Source organism: Pholis gunnellus (genome assembly GCF_910591455.1).
Source record: "Pholis gunnellus genome assembly, chromosome: 23".
Lineage (NCBI taxonomy): Eukaryota > Metazoa > Chordata > Actinopteri > Perciformes > Pholidae > Pholis > Pholis gunnellus.
The window spans coordinates 10,567,045-10,582,138 of NC_136550.1; the positions used below are offsets into that span (position 1 = coordinate 10,567,045).

Here is a 15,094-nt window from a genome sequence, read left to right on the forward strand (position 1 = left end):
TCTCTACATCTCACACGCACCTCTACGTGCTCAACTGACTCCTCCACGCCACCTGTCTGGTGTTTATCATTTTCAGTGTTTTGTTTATTGCATTAAGGCCCAACAACAACAACCTTGTCAACACCGTTTCCTCTCTCCTATTCCAACTTCCTACCCTGGTAACTTTGACACTCTGGAATAAGATATAAATATCTCCCTTTCTCCTCTGTCCCGCCTATTTCGGTTGATATTTTCCCAGATAATATATTTAACCTCTGCCTTACTGATACTAATCTACATTTCATTTCTTTAAAGCCCTTTTTGCCAACTCATCCACCGTCTCATTCCCTACATGTGCTGGTACCCACAGGAATTCAACCTGACCTCCCTGATTAGTTATTCTTGTAGCTGACTGAAGGACTTCATACATTATGTCTTGACAGCTGTTAGACTGAAAACACCTAAAACTTGCTAGGGCTGAAGATGAGTCGGAGCATATAAAACACCTTTTCTTGTCTTGTTTTTTTCCACCCATCGTAGTGCAACCAGCATTGCCAGCATCGCCACTGTGTGAACCTCTAGATTATCAGTCGATTCCAATTCCTTTAGCTGGTATTGCTGCCACAAATCCTAACTCCTGTCTCAGGTTTCTTAGCACCGTCCATTTAAATCTGTGTACTCTATTACATAATATTCAAATGCACTTATCAAATCAACTATACCTTTCTTTTGTCTTGACATCTAACAAATACCGATCTATATCAGGCCACACAAGTGTCCATGGAGCCATCACCAGGTAAACTACTAAAGGGCTTATCCTTACATCAAACAGTGTTTTGTCTGACTGCTCTCATTCTACCAGACCACCTGCAACAGGTTGTGTATGGACCCAACTGCAGCACACAGGAGTCCAGGAACCATTGGCTTTTAATGTAAACTCAACATGTACAGAGTGTTACAGGTAGTGTTGTTACGAGATGTGCCGACGCTTCGAAGCGTGTGTCGAGTAATGGAGGGGGCGTTTCCTCGAAGCGCGTATCGAGGCTTGCTTCATGTAGGGGAGGAGCCAAAAATGATGACGTCCGAAGCCTCGCTACCCGGCTGTACCACGTGACTGCTTCGGCAAGCGGTTCAGATTTTGCCGGGAGGTTTGACAGCAATATAAACCCCTCAGGCTCCATTCAAAATGTGTGTTGTTGGTTGAGAGTTTGGAGAGAGAGATAGTTCGGAGAGTTAGGAGAGTGAGGTGAGAAGGATAGGTGATAAGATGGAGCCAGCTAGGAAGAGGAGGATTTCCCCTGTGTGGGAACACTTTGATTTGATAACTCCTAATAAGGTAAGCTAAATCTAACTCTATTTCAGACTCATTAGGTTTGCTTATCAAGAACGGTATTTTTCACAGTTTCTTATTTTATTTAAATGTTCACACACAGGATACATTCAAAACATATTTTATTATGCACATATGTGATCATTTATTTACAGAAATTATTTGGGCATACATTTTTGTAATTCAGTCATTCCCAACAGCCATAACAGACACAACAATTCAATGCATCACATTGTGGTTCAGATACAGCTGCCTGTGATTATACTTTTGGCCACTAGGTGGTGTCGTGTGCACATGAAGCTTCGAGTAATGAACCCTTTCTCGAACCAATTGGCTGAAGTGGTTCGATGCCTCATGAGGCTTCATCTCGCCATCACTAGTTACAGGAGAGTCTCTGGCAGAGCAGCAGAATGATTCCAAGTCAGGAACAAAAGGCTGGTGAGTTTACCGGGAGTCAGGCCAGACGGGTACATCAGGGGCAAGAAGGGTCGACAACAGGAAATCAGCCCGGGATAAAGCGCTGGAAGGTCTGGCATCGAGTAGCAAAAAACAATCTGACAATGAGAGGCAGGAGTCTATATAGTGGCTTGATTAGAGATGAGACGCAGGTGAGTGAACAGGTGAAGGGAGTTAGACTGATGAGGAGGGAGTGGCTGACAGGTAGAGTGCAGGGCAGGTATTGCCGATGTTAATGCTCCACTACATACTCTTAATGCCTGGTGCCTGAACCACATCCAATTTACCAATTAGAGATTCAGCTGCTGATCCGTCTGCTATGCTGCCGTAATCCAACACAGATCTTATCAAGGCCACATACATGGTTTTTAATGCTGAACTGGCTCCCCATCCCCGACCAGTCACACATCTCATCATATTTATTACTTTTTTTTGCATTTTTCCTCTATTCTCCTGATATGGTCTGCCCATGTTAACCGTGAATCAAAAAGAACTGTTGTTGAAAAAGACAGTTTGTGTTTTTTCAACTGAGAACCTAAACCCCCACTCCACCTCATCAATTGCTTCTTGTACTTTTCTGACTGCATGTTCCATGTTCCTTCCTTCAATCATAATGAAGAGTAGCATGCTAATCACACTAGGTGTACCGTTCACTATGTATTGATTTGACATGTCTGACCCAATGCGTACTTGAAGTTTTCTTCCAAACAGAAACTCCTTTACCCAGTTATAAACTCTCCCAACAATTCCCATTTTGTGCAGCTTAATTAGCAAACCTTTCCACATCAAAGGCTTTTTCTATGTCAAAAAAATACTGCAATGACTGACTATTCGCCTGGGCCTTTATTTCAGTCTCTAGCCTTATCAGTCCATGGTGTTCTTTCCCTTCTGTAAACTTGCCAGCATTCCTCTTCTCAAGCTCATAAAAATCTGTAAAAATCATCCTTTCCATCATTTTATTAGATGTTAGTGCTATTGGTCTGTAGCTGGTGGGTTTAGATGGATCTTTGCAGAGTTTCCTAATCGGAATCACTACGGACAACCCGGCCCATCTCTGATCCATTCATGAGCAGTCGTGCTCATCCGCCTCCTAAGAAGTTGCTCCTCGATTTAAATTTCGCACATTTTGCCAATTATAATTTAGAAACCTAAATGAAGTTTGTTTACAGTATGCAATGCCTGACCACCATGTTCTAAAACATTTAACCTTTTGAACCCTAAGCCTTTTTTTAGGCCTTTTCTTGAAAATTGCATGCCCATACTCAAGAGACTGTAATTCTGTAACTACAAGGTCTATTTTAATAATTTTGATGTTAGAATAAAAGGTAAATCTGTAACGAGAGAAAGCACAGACTTAGAAAAGGAGCACATTTAGCATCCTGTGTTCACGGTGCAAGAATTCTTGCCAAAGGAAATCAAGAGTTGGGCTGGGTGTCAGCAGGTCTACGGCTGAAGGCTGCTTCAAGATGGTGGATGGATGGATGAAGGGGGTCCATCCATCAGGAAGTTACGCTTCATCGTGCCACAGCTGGAAGCAGTTCTTTTTGGAGGTGAAGCAGAGAGGAACCTCACACCTCCTGCAATAAACGGATGTCTTCACCTTCGGCATTCCAGCATCGTGGCACCTCTTGCAAAGCCTCCTGACCCTTGTTTCCTCGCTGTCGTACATCATGGGCATGCAGGTGTTGGAGGGTGTGGGGGGCGGCGGGGGGGCTGCTGAGCCTTCAGCAAACTCCAGCATCTCCTTGGCCAACTGCTCCCTGAAGGTCTTGTGGGTGAAGGGCTTCGTCTGGGTGGGGTCCTGCCTCAACTTGAACAGCTCCTTGTGCAAAAGGTAACTGTTCACTACAGCGATGTCCATGAAGTGGTAAAAAAAAGTCTTGTACCACTTCAACGTCTTGTGGCGGACGCTGTAAGATCCGATCAGTGCATCAGACAAATCCACACCCCCCATGGACTGATTGTAGTCCACGATGCTGTCCGGTACTGGTATGGACTTGTTTTGCCAGACACCAGCCTCCTTCACCCTTCTCTTCGCCGTCTGTCCACTGTAGGCCTGATGCACTGTGGAACACATCGTTACCTCTCTTGAGTCCATCCACTTGACGAAGAGGAGTCTGCCACTCTGGATCCAACGCATGTCCCCCCTCACAGCTTTTTTGGGCAGATTGTTGGTCTGGGTCTTGGGGAAGCCAATTTGGTTTTGTCTGAGGGTCCCACAACAGCCAATACTCTTTTGGGACAGAGCAGTGAAGAGAGCAGGGCTTGTGTAATAATTGTCTGTGTACAACAAGTAGCCTTTACCGAGGAGAGAAAAAGGCAAAAGGTCCATCACTGCTGAGTAACTCAGCCCGTGGCCTGTGGTGGACTCACTTTTGCCCTGGTACACAAAGAAATTCCAGGTGTAGCCTATCGAGGAATCAGCCAGCACGAACAGTTTGTAGCCCCACTTGGTGGGCTTGTCCTTCATGTACTGCTTCATGCTGATGCGGGCTTTGCTTGCGACCATCCGCTCATCAATGGACAGATTCTGACGCGGCTGGAAATATGCTTTGCAGGCGGTCACCATCTCTGTGTAGAGCGGCTTGATTTTGAAAAGCCGGTCGTACTCAGCAGTGTTCCTTTTTTTGTTGTTCTCCTCGTCCTCTTCTGGGTCGCTGAGGTGAAGTGACCACACGATGGAATCAAAGCGGTCCCGTGTCATGTGGTCACAGGGGAACTGGAAGTTGTAGGGCCATTTCTTTCTCCAGTAGTCTGACCTGTTGTGGACCGACACAAGGCCAGTGAAGAGGATGATGGAGAGGAATATGAAGAAGTCCTTCTTCGTTAGCACTTCCCAGGTGAATTTCATCCCAGCTAGCTTTCGTTTTGCAGCGTTGGCATTTGTGTTGGCGATGATTTTTCGGACAGCAGTTGTAGAAAAAAAAAGCTGGAAGAGGCTGATGGGAGACCATGGTATGGTGGTGTCGAATGTGGGGCCTGGGGTCCTGGCCGGTGTGAACTTGAGAGAGTCAGGTTTGATACACTCCTCCTCTCTGTCATGCCACCTGTCCTCCTCCTCACTCTCTGAAGACGCCAACCGACTCTTCCCACGCTTGGTAGCTGGAGCAGAAGTTCCCAGAGAGGAGCGCCCTCTCTTTCGCTGAGTAGTCGGGTGAGGTGCTGCTGGGCTTGGCTTAGGAACTGCCTTTCGACGTGTTGAAGGACCTGGGACACTTGGAAGAGGAGGCTCATATTCTTCGTCACTGTAGAAGACAAATAAATAAATGCATTCTGTGATCTGGTTCTGATATTGTAATACATGTAAACAAAGGCAATAAACTTGGTCCCCCCCCCCCCCCCCTTCCGCCTTACTTAGAGCTGCTAGCTCTAGATAGATAGAAAATTTGACACTCATAAATCAATAAATATAAGACAATCCATACCTTTCCGATGATGGAAGACAGTAATCCGAGTCCGTGGGGAGAGGAGATGCTTGTCGAACTGCCGTTCGACGTGTTGGCAGTGGGGCAGTTGAAGGACCCGGGACGCTGGCAAGAGCTGGGTCATATTCTTCGTCACTGTAGAAGAAAAATATATGCAGTCAGTGATCTGGTTCTGATAATGTAATACATGTAAACAAAGGCTATATATATATATATATATATATATATATATATATATATATATATATATATATATATATAACATAAAGGCTATATCTCTATATACACATGTAAACATAAAGGCTATATCTCTATATACACACATGTAAACTGTTGAGGCTGAAGTTTCTCAAACAGAGGAGAAGAAGAGCACAGAGGAGAAGAAGCAGCCCCCCCCCCCCCCTTGCTCTCTTTGTTCCATCAGCAAGCAGGGCCAGAATCAAATGGTTCAGGTTAAAATCAAAAGTATTTAATATTCTTAACAGAAGCCAAAACAAATGCAAACTGAATTACACTATCGACAGTAAAACAAACATAATATTCCATGAAATATGAGGCCCCGTCCACACCACAGGACAGAATGGTGTGTCTGTCCCATGATGCGGAGGAGGTCTGAGGATCTTCTGCAATTCGAAGATCCTTTGTCCCGGCTGAGTCTCTCAAAAGTATCATGTTTCACATTTCTCAGCCAATCGATCAGCTCAGTGATTGGCCGGATTCCAATAAGCCCCTCCTGGGCCGATGACCCATTGTTCTGTTCTTCTCACCTAGGTCAGCCAGCTTCGTTCCAACCCCCGCTGGCAGACACCTCCTGACATTCTTGGGGCCAGTTCCTTTGTTTGATTCGCCAAACCCCCACTTCCAATACACTCCTCACACCTTCCTCTTACAGTATGAAATGACCTTTGATGATGAAATGACTTCTTGGTCTAAACTCTTACAAGTAAACCCACTGTAACATATAATACCCAGCACTAGGAATGCTCTAAAACTTAAATCCCTCACAAAACATAAAGGCTATATCTCTATATACACATGTAAACATAAAGGCTATATCTCTATATACACATGTAAACATAAAGGCTATATCTCTATACATGTAAACATAAAGGCTATATCTCTATATACACATGTAAACATAAAGGCTATATCTATATACATGTAAACATAAAGGCTATATCTATATATATGTAAACATAATATAGATAGCTAGCGCTAGCTAGCGCCAGCAAGATAGCTAGCGCTAGCATCTATCCATCTATATTATGTTTACATGTATACAGCAGATAGCTAGCGCTAGCTAGTGCACGTCCCCTCCCTCCCCCCCTCATCATCCCCTCCTCTCACACACCTCCATCCCCCAACCGCATGGAGTCCTCAATAGCATTCCCCCTCCGTCTTACTTATTAGAGCTAGATAGACAATTTGACACTAATAAATCGATAAATATAAGACAATCCATACCTTTCACAGTCCGAGTCAATGGTGTCCTTTTCGGGATGAATGAGATCGTCATCCTCTGAAGACGATCCTTGGGGACAAAAGAGGTTTTCTACTTCTTCTTCCTCGTCCAGCATGTTTAGGACATCGTCCCTAGAGAAAAATGTCTTAGCTGCTTGTCTCGACATCTTTCTCAAAATGAATTTTACTAGTGTTGTTACGAGATGTGCCGACGCTTCGAAGCGTGTGTCGAGTAATGGAGGGGGCGTTTCCTCGAAGCGCGTATCGAGGCTTGCTTCATGTAGGGGAGGAGCCAAAAATGATGACGTCCGAAGCCTCGCTACCCGGCTGTACCACGTGACTGCGCCGGCAAGGCTGGGCGGATGGAAAACCCTCTGGTGTACTGGGAGAGGCAAAAATTTCTTTATCGACATTTATATAGACTAGCTCTTGCGTTTTTGTGCACGCCAGCGTCTTCTGTACCCTGTGAAAGGGTGTTTTCAAAGGCCGGAGAGGTTGTGTCCAAAAAAAGGAATCGTTTAAAACCAAAAACTGTTGAGAAACTGTTATTTCTGAATAAAAATGAATAAAATGTCCCCTGTCCTGTACATCACTGTCCAAGTTCCACAAGCATATTCAGTCCTCTCTTCCTAGTTCCACAAGCACTTTCACTGTCCTGCCTGCTTAAGCCCATGCCATTTCCCTAAAGTGACATAATAACATTGCACCACCTGCCTTACCATACGACACTACCATTTTGGGAAAATGTTCACACACAGGATACATTCAAAACATATTTTATTATGCACATATGTGATCATTTATTTACAGAAATTATTTGGGCATACATTTTTGTAATTCAGTCATTCCCAACAGCCATAACAGACACAACAATTCAATGCATCACATTGTGGTTCAGATACAGCTGCCTGTGATTATACTTTTGGCCACTAGGTGGTGTCGTGTGCACATGAAGCTTCGAGTAATGAACCCTTTCTCGAACCAATTGGCTGAAGTGGTTCGATGCCTCATGAGGCTTCATCTCGCCATCACTAAATTTTACGAAAGTAGTGAAAAAGAGCGGTACAAGTTATACACACGAAGCTCAAAGAAACAGGTGCAGTAGTCTCTGTGCTCTCCTGCGTAATGCCAAGCTGCTGTGAGCGCAGCTGGCTAGATATTATTACACTTGCTTGTAACTCTGCGAGGGATTGGTCAATTCCAAAGGTAAAACCCATTTTGGATTTGTTAGAACCAATGGAATTGAAATATAACCTCGTGGGTGTGATTGACAGCACTGTTAGCCAGTTGGAACCATAACTTCGCTGTCCCTCGTGAAGCCGTCCTCGGATACGCCGAGAGTCAAATGCCTACCCCCTGCTAGATTGATCCCAATTTCTTCAGGAAACAGTTCAGAGCCGTCACAGGATGTTGATAGAACAGTAGGACCCGGGAAAATATGCCTTTGTTTACATCAAAACAGCACAAAGGTAAGGAGTTTATGAAATATTAGCGGTGAAGCGGTTTGTTGTTCTGGTGCTTGTTTGCTCACAGCTCTGTGGTGGTTTGACTTAGAGAAATACTGAAGATATCTTTGGATTCAGTGTGTTATTGGCGTGTTTTCTGCTATTTCGGTTTTCCGTGTTAGCATTTAGCATCTTCTTATTAGCGCCTACCGGAGTGTGTGGTCGGCTCAGCAATGGCAAAAAAAAGTGATATTGTGAACATTTTAGTTGCTTATTTGAGTTTGGTTAGAATTGTGTTTGGAGTGTGTACACTGGCTTGCAGGACAGTGTAGAACAGAATCTCTTCGTTAATTTGGTATATAGCATGTATGAAGCATTAATTATATTTTATTCTGAAAAGTCCATTTTCTGACATGCTCTACACTAAACTGTCTCGCTCTGAACCCCAAATGGGGCTCGCTCGGGTCCAAGAGGTATGCCTTTTGAATAAAGAGTCATGACTGAAAACAGATAGTGCCAATTTCTGAAATACATCAAGGGCGTTAACTCATAAAAATTAACTTAATTCTTCCTTTCATTATTTTAGCATTACATTAGAAAGCATCCATTAGAGCACATTTTGTAGCCAGAGTTAAAAAGAGTGTCATTCCTGAAACGCTTTAATCTCAATGCCAGATTGTTTCAATTATCATGATATACTTTTTTTTTAAGACATATTTTCACTGCATCAACATTTGTGGCAATATTGCCAGTCTGGCATCAGCCATGTAGTTGATTTAGACCTTGATTTTGTTCTATTGATAAATTAAGAAACTGCATCAGTTAACACTACCGACTTCTCAAATGTGAGATTTACAGGTTAAATATACTTGAGATCCCAACTATATCACTTAAAATCCAACATTATACGTATGTTGTGAATAATGTAAGAAACAGAAAATCTGATGACTATTTTTAGAGTTCCACTTCTGTCTCTTGCATCCTGGGATATAAAAATACACAAAGTATGCTGTACTGAAAACAAACACTTTTATGAATTTATGACAAATTTATTTGAAAATAATTTCCAGTTACCTGGCGGTACACACCCAGATGAAGGCATTGAACGGTCCATGGACCAAATAACTCATAATTCAAGTCACAAAACTTTCCTGTTCAGCCGATACAATGAGCACCAACTACAGGTCATCATTGGTACTTATGAATATATATATAAACATGACTTCTGAAGTATTCCTGGAGCATTTGGGGAAACTTCCTGTAGCATCTGTGTCGCAGCATGAGACGACTGATGAGTCCAGGTTCTGGCCGGAGTCTGTAAAGACAGACATCATTTTAGAAACAAGTAGCAGAAACTTGCACCATAACATTAAAATCAATATGTTGATCAGAGGGGTACCAATCAGTCATGAATTTTCAGACTGGGGCGGTAAAAATAAACTCATCACTTCTAGATGAAAATATTGAAGCTTAAGTTTTGAATTCTTACCATAAACTCCAAAAGCAGTTGGCAGCAGACCCAGCAGGACTCTGACAAGATCATAAACACAAGACATCACAATGTGCACAAAACACAACAGATCATAGACTGTAAGCAGAGTGGATACCAATCAGTCACAACTTCTCAGATTGGGCGGAAATATATAAAACCATTTGTAAACATGTTGTAAACTACCGTAGCTAATAATAGTTTGCCTCTTTGGAGAATTTTCTAATTCAAACAGTTGCTTGGAGTCATCTGCCCTCTTTGTCTTAAACACTATTACTGAAGCAACATAAATACATCATAAATTACCAGATAGTATAGTTCAAACCGTATTAACCACATTTTGTTCACATGCTTTTGACTGGCATACAAATTGCAAGCTGTGTAAATGTAGCATTTAGCTTCTGGGATGAGAGCAGAGATATTTTCAGCCAGCACTCCCACAGGTCACTTTACACCTGAGGGAGGTCAAGTTCCTCAGTGCCATACAGGGTCAACAGGAGAGGAGGCCCACTGGAGGAGTAAGGGGCTGATTAACCCTTGACTGTCACTGGAAGTCATCATATCCCCAATCCCAGAAACATTACTATACAGTTCTCATTTACCTGGATCAGTTTAAAGCGTCTCTGCTGTTCCCCACAATGAAGAGTTGGACAGCATCACCAAACCTGCAACAAGAGACGAGCGTTAGTCCATCCAGTTTGATTAATGTGAACGACTACATCATTAGTTCTAGTGTGATCAGAGCGGAACCAATCAGTCATGAATTATCAGACTGGGGCGGTAATAACAAACTCATCACTTCTACTTCAATTAACGAGCAAATAAACGTCTCCAAATTCAAACGTTTTAATACTCACCAACATGAGCAGACAGGACGCAGACGATCGAGACCGTGAGATAACTTCACACCGCATGACCTAAAATAAATAAAATTATATATAAATAATTATTGTTATGGGCCAAGCTTTACAGTTATTCATTATAAAATGTGTCCTTATGAATCCACAACATGCTGCAGAGACTGTGTGATCCTCTGACTGCATTAATTTACCATCTCAATGCATTAGTCTTAAGTGTGTTATATTAACAACAAGAATTAACTTTATGTAATGGTATAACTAGGGTTCATCCCTTTTGTCTGAAACAGTTAATGCTGCCTTTCTTGGCCAGGACACCAAGCTTCAGTACTTTAGTTTAAGTTCTCAGCACAATGTTAAATTAGAATACAATGTAGGATTTAGCTTCTGGGATGTAATCAGAGGTTGTCCTCAGTCATGCCTTCACAGTCAGCGCTCTCTCCATCAAAACTCCTGCAGGTCACTTTACACCTGACACAAGGCATATATATCCATCTATAGCTAGCTCAAAAGTCTAAACTAACCACTAATGTATATAGAATAATCTAGCTATACACTTCTAGCTATAAACACATTTGTTATATCCATACACAGATCTACACCTTTAATCGTTTATATATATCCCTTGACCTGAAGGAGGTATTCAGGGTTCTTGGTGCCGTACAGGGTCAACAGGAGAGGAGGCTGACTGGAGGAGAAAGAAGCGCCTGGTGGGACACTCCTGACTGGAGGGTATGTCTACATCATGTCTACAATCCCAGAAACATCACTAGACTGTCATTTACCTGCAACGGTCCCAGGGGTCTGCTGGTCACACATAAGAGGTCGACACCAAACCTGTAAGCAGTGAAACGGGTTAGTCCATCCAGTTTGATTAATGTGAACGACTACATCATTAGTTCTAGTGTGATCAGAGGGGTACCAATCAGTCATGAATTATCAGACTGGGGCGGTAATAACAAACTCATCACTTCTACTGAAGGAGCAGTGTGTAAGATTTAGTGGCACGATCGTATCCAACTAACTCCTCCCAACGGCAGCGCCCCATGACGGCTTTGAGGTGAAAGAAATACTTCTATTGTTCTGAAAAAGACTCGTCCACTACTTGTATGCAGTCTTAGTTTGAACACATTCCCCCTCCCCCCGGTGATTATATTACATGTCTGACAATGAAGTCTCCTAAAACCTACACACTGTTCCTTTAACATTCACAAATAATCACAGACAGACATCTACAACTTACATGCCTGGGCAATCCAGATGACATCATACTGAGCTCAGCATAGAGGTCGACATCTAAGAACAAAGAAGAAGAAAAGTTATTAAGTTGACCTGTCTGTTGGTGCACAGAACTAGTGTTAAGAATGTGATCAGCAAACGTTATCAGTCATTAACCAGGTAACAAACAATCCACACCATCAGAACCCTTCAGGGAGCCGGAGATCACTTTACACCTGAAAACACGTTTCAGGGTTCTCAGTGTCTGATCGGACCAACAGGGAGTCTGATGGTATAATGCATGGATAGTCTGGTACCTGGAGCACGTGGGACTGGGAAACACTAGTCACGTCATCATCTCACTCTACAATCGTGTCACTGTGGTGGTTGAGATTCAAACATACCGTGTCCATTTTCATCCAGATCCAGCTTTTCAGGCAGCTCGTCCTAATGGTAAGACAAGGAACTTGTTAGGACACTTTCACTACATCAGCTAAAGAAATGAAAAATTTAGATTTTTCTATTCAAAGCACTGGTCTGACGCTACACCATGTTCTAAACCTCCATTAATAACTACATCTCACTGGCAGGCAGAGTCACAATTTGATTATTTAGTCAAATAACATGTTTAGTTTCCATTCAGACTGTTGGCAACCCCAACATGTCTTCCCCTTGTTGCCAAGGTAACACCAGTGGGTCCACCTTTGCAGGTTCTGGCGTTGAACCAAGGCGTAAGACGTGTGCGGATGTCATCATGAAGGAAACATTTCTAGTTGTAAATCAGACTAAACTTCAGACTGGGTGTCGATCACCTAGTTAACGTCTAAAGAGCTCGCTCACCTGGACAAAGACCTTTGTTGTGGAGAAGATGGCAGCATCCTCTGAAGCCAGGAACCTGCAACAGACTACACTCAGTACTGAGCACACAAACCAGCGCCACTCACTGTTGACCATCGCTGATGTCAGATATTCTCAATTTTAGTTCAGACGAACATTCCAAATGTATCATCATTTTCAGCAGGTTTGAGAATAAAGGCTACAGGTACCAATCCTCTAAATGTTGATATCTTACCTTCAACTAGACCACAATCGTGTTGAAGTAGTCAATGAGTCATCCGTTGGCAAGAGATGAAATTGACTGCAAATTCAAAGGAAACAACTTAATGTTTAAGCCCACATAGACTTTCAAACAATATGAATGAACAGATCATACAACTGATCCAGATGAGTAGCCGAGTTTAGAATAAGATTGTTACTCATGCGGCATCATAATTTAAAACGACCATCGCTGATGTCAGATATGATATTTCTCAACATTAGTTCAGACGAACGAGATTCCATATATATCTCATCATTTTCAGCAGGTCTGGGAATAAAGGCTACAGGTACCAATCCTCTAAATGTTGATATCTTACCTTCAACTAGACCACAATCATGTTGAAGTAGTCAAAGAATCACCTGATGGAAAGAGATGAACATTAAAAGTTTAGAATAGGGTTGTTACAACTTAAATACAATCCAGAAGGTAAACTGGCACCAAATCTAAAATAATGCAGTTGCTCAGAAGTTCGTGTCGTTTCACATTGGTTCAAAGTGAGCTAAGTTAATCATCATTGACACTGCATTATGACGACATGAACATTACTGTAATATGTTCAGGAAGGAAACCAATAGTTACCATGAAGCTTTAATCCTCTTCATGAATCCTTAAAGGCTCTGCAGGAGACAAAAGCACTTCAGTAGAGTCCAACAATAACTTTGTGTCACATTAAGGTTCTCTAGAGGTAATCAGATTGAAGGCTGACATCACTTGAATCAGGCATATGCTTGTAACCATCATGTTTACACACCGCCACTGAATAAACTCAAATAAATCATGTTTCTCACCATTGTGAACTTTGCAGCTACTTTGTAGAGTTTAGAGAGTCGACCGTGCAGAACAACCTGAAAAGAAACATCACGTTAGCCATAAAGTGAGGGGTACATCTGAGCGTCAGTATTCTCAAGGGCTCATCAGCTTAATAACTCGCATCACAAATGTCAGATATATGCTTGCCTATTAAAAACTCATCATTTATGGCCCTTGTGGAATCTGACGGTTCCTTCTAGCTTCAGTCTAGCTCACCTGCAGACGTCCTTCATTCTTGATCCTCATCTGTGATCGCCCGTGAACATCTGGAGGAGGAGGAGAGCTCAGATTTAGACGGGGACCTTTGAATTATTACCATTTAAGAAAATGTGATTTTTATGCTTCTCAGAATCTGGTAAAGAAGTTTCTTCTTCAAATGCCGATTCAGGTTGAGAGAATTCATTGATTCATCACTGCAGCACCGGACAGCCAGAGACAACAGATTCTGATCTGAAGAAGTGATCTTTAAATTACCTCATGTAGAGAGTTCAGCCACAGTCTGCTCACATCTGGGAGGAAGAACAAATGTCATGAGTTTTAAGACGACTTCACGTATCTCACTTATAAGATATATTTCATGCTACTCAGAATTTGGTGTGAAGTTTCCTCAAAAGTGTTTCAGTGAGAGAGTTCAAATTGATCATCACTGTAGCATGAAGGGGTCTCAGTTATGTTTGAGCTAACCCAAACACATCAATATAATATACATGTGATGCTACATCACGTCCCAACGAGCCACGTGGTGTAGATATATTACCTTGGTAGCGAGCAGTTTCTGGATGTTTCGTCTCCATCTGTGAACCAGAGAAAGCAATGCTTTAGCATGAAACGTTAGCTAGCAGACTAACGTCATGTGGCCGGCTAACACGTGACCCTCCACGAGCAGAGCTCAGGATGGCACAAGTCAAGAAAAATACATAAATATATAACAAATGTCTCACATCAGAATAATTCAATGCAGTCACAGTCATTCAGTACAGGTCTGTGTAATTATCATCATTGAGAGACACTGCAGGCAGCCACTCCTAACTTGCAGCGGCCATTGCTATTAGAATTCAACAAAAACGTGTTTAATTTGTGTTACACATTAAATACTCCGTGCAACATCTAGAAAACAGGTTACCGTTCATGTTCATTGAACTAATCAGATTACATTAATGCGTTTTAGTGCCGGATGGTTAAGGATTGTGATGAACTCTGGTCGGTGCTACACTGAAACGCTGCACAGAAGCTGCTAACTTTAACACAACGTGGTCTTGTAACTAAGTTGAGAAGTATCTCAATAAGTGCAATGTATTGTCAATGCATAAAGTCCACCGTGTTGTTTATTATAATATACAAGTTTCAACGTGAAGGACCTCTAACCAGCAATGTGAGAAGTCTTACCTCGAACAGAAGAGAGAAGGAAGTGGACGAGCTAACCGGTCCGTCCGGGTTTTATGTCCCCGTTGAAGGACTCCTCCCACCCGATAACATATGACCGGTAAAACTGTCTCTGGCCTTTCCACGAGCTTAGCTTTGGAAA

The 15,094-nt window shown here is 42.5% G+C and overlaps 1 long non-coding RNA gene across 3 annotated transcripts; it reads right to left on the reverse strand.

Annotated features, from left to right (window-relative positions):
• Positions 1 to 1,414: 1,414 nt before the first annotated feature.
• Positions 1,415 to 14,969, reverse strand: LOC306714461. Of its 3 annotated transcripts, XR_013767631.1 has the most exons (16): positions 14,956 to 14,969; positions 14,327 to 14,363; positions 14,044 to 14,078; positions 13,786 to 13,835; positions 13,548 to 13,604; positions 13,339 to 13,376; positions 13,076 to 13,118; positions 12,733 to 12,798; positions 12,501 to 12,555; positions 12,065 to 12,107; positions 11,686 to 11,738; positions 11,228 to 11,279; positions 10,443 to 10,502; positions 10,188 to 10,250; positions 9,586 to 9,626; positions 9,133 to 9,411 (listed from the first exon to the last, which is right to left on the reverse strand). It is a non-coding gene; the product is annotated as an uncharacterized lncRNA (long non-coding RNA). The 3 variants fall into 3 exon arrangements; XR_013767629.1 differs by lacking the exons at positions 9,133 to 9,411; positions 9,586 to 9,626 and adding an exon at positions 1,415 to 1,838; XR_013767630.1 differs by lacking the exons at positions 9,133 to 9,411; positions 9,586 to 9,626 and adding an exon at positions 1,415 to 1,863.
• Positions 14,970 to 15,094: the final 125 nt, after the last annotated feature.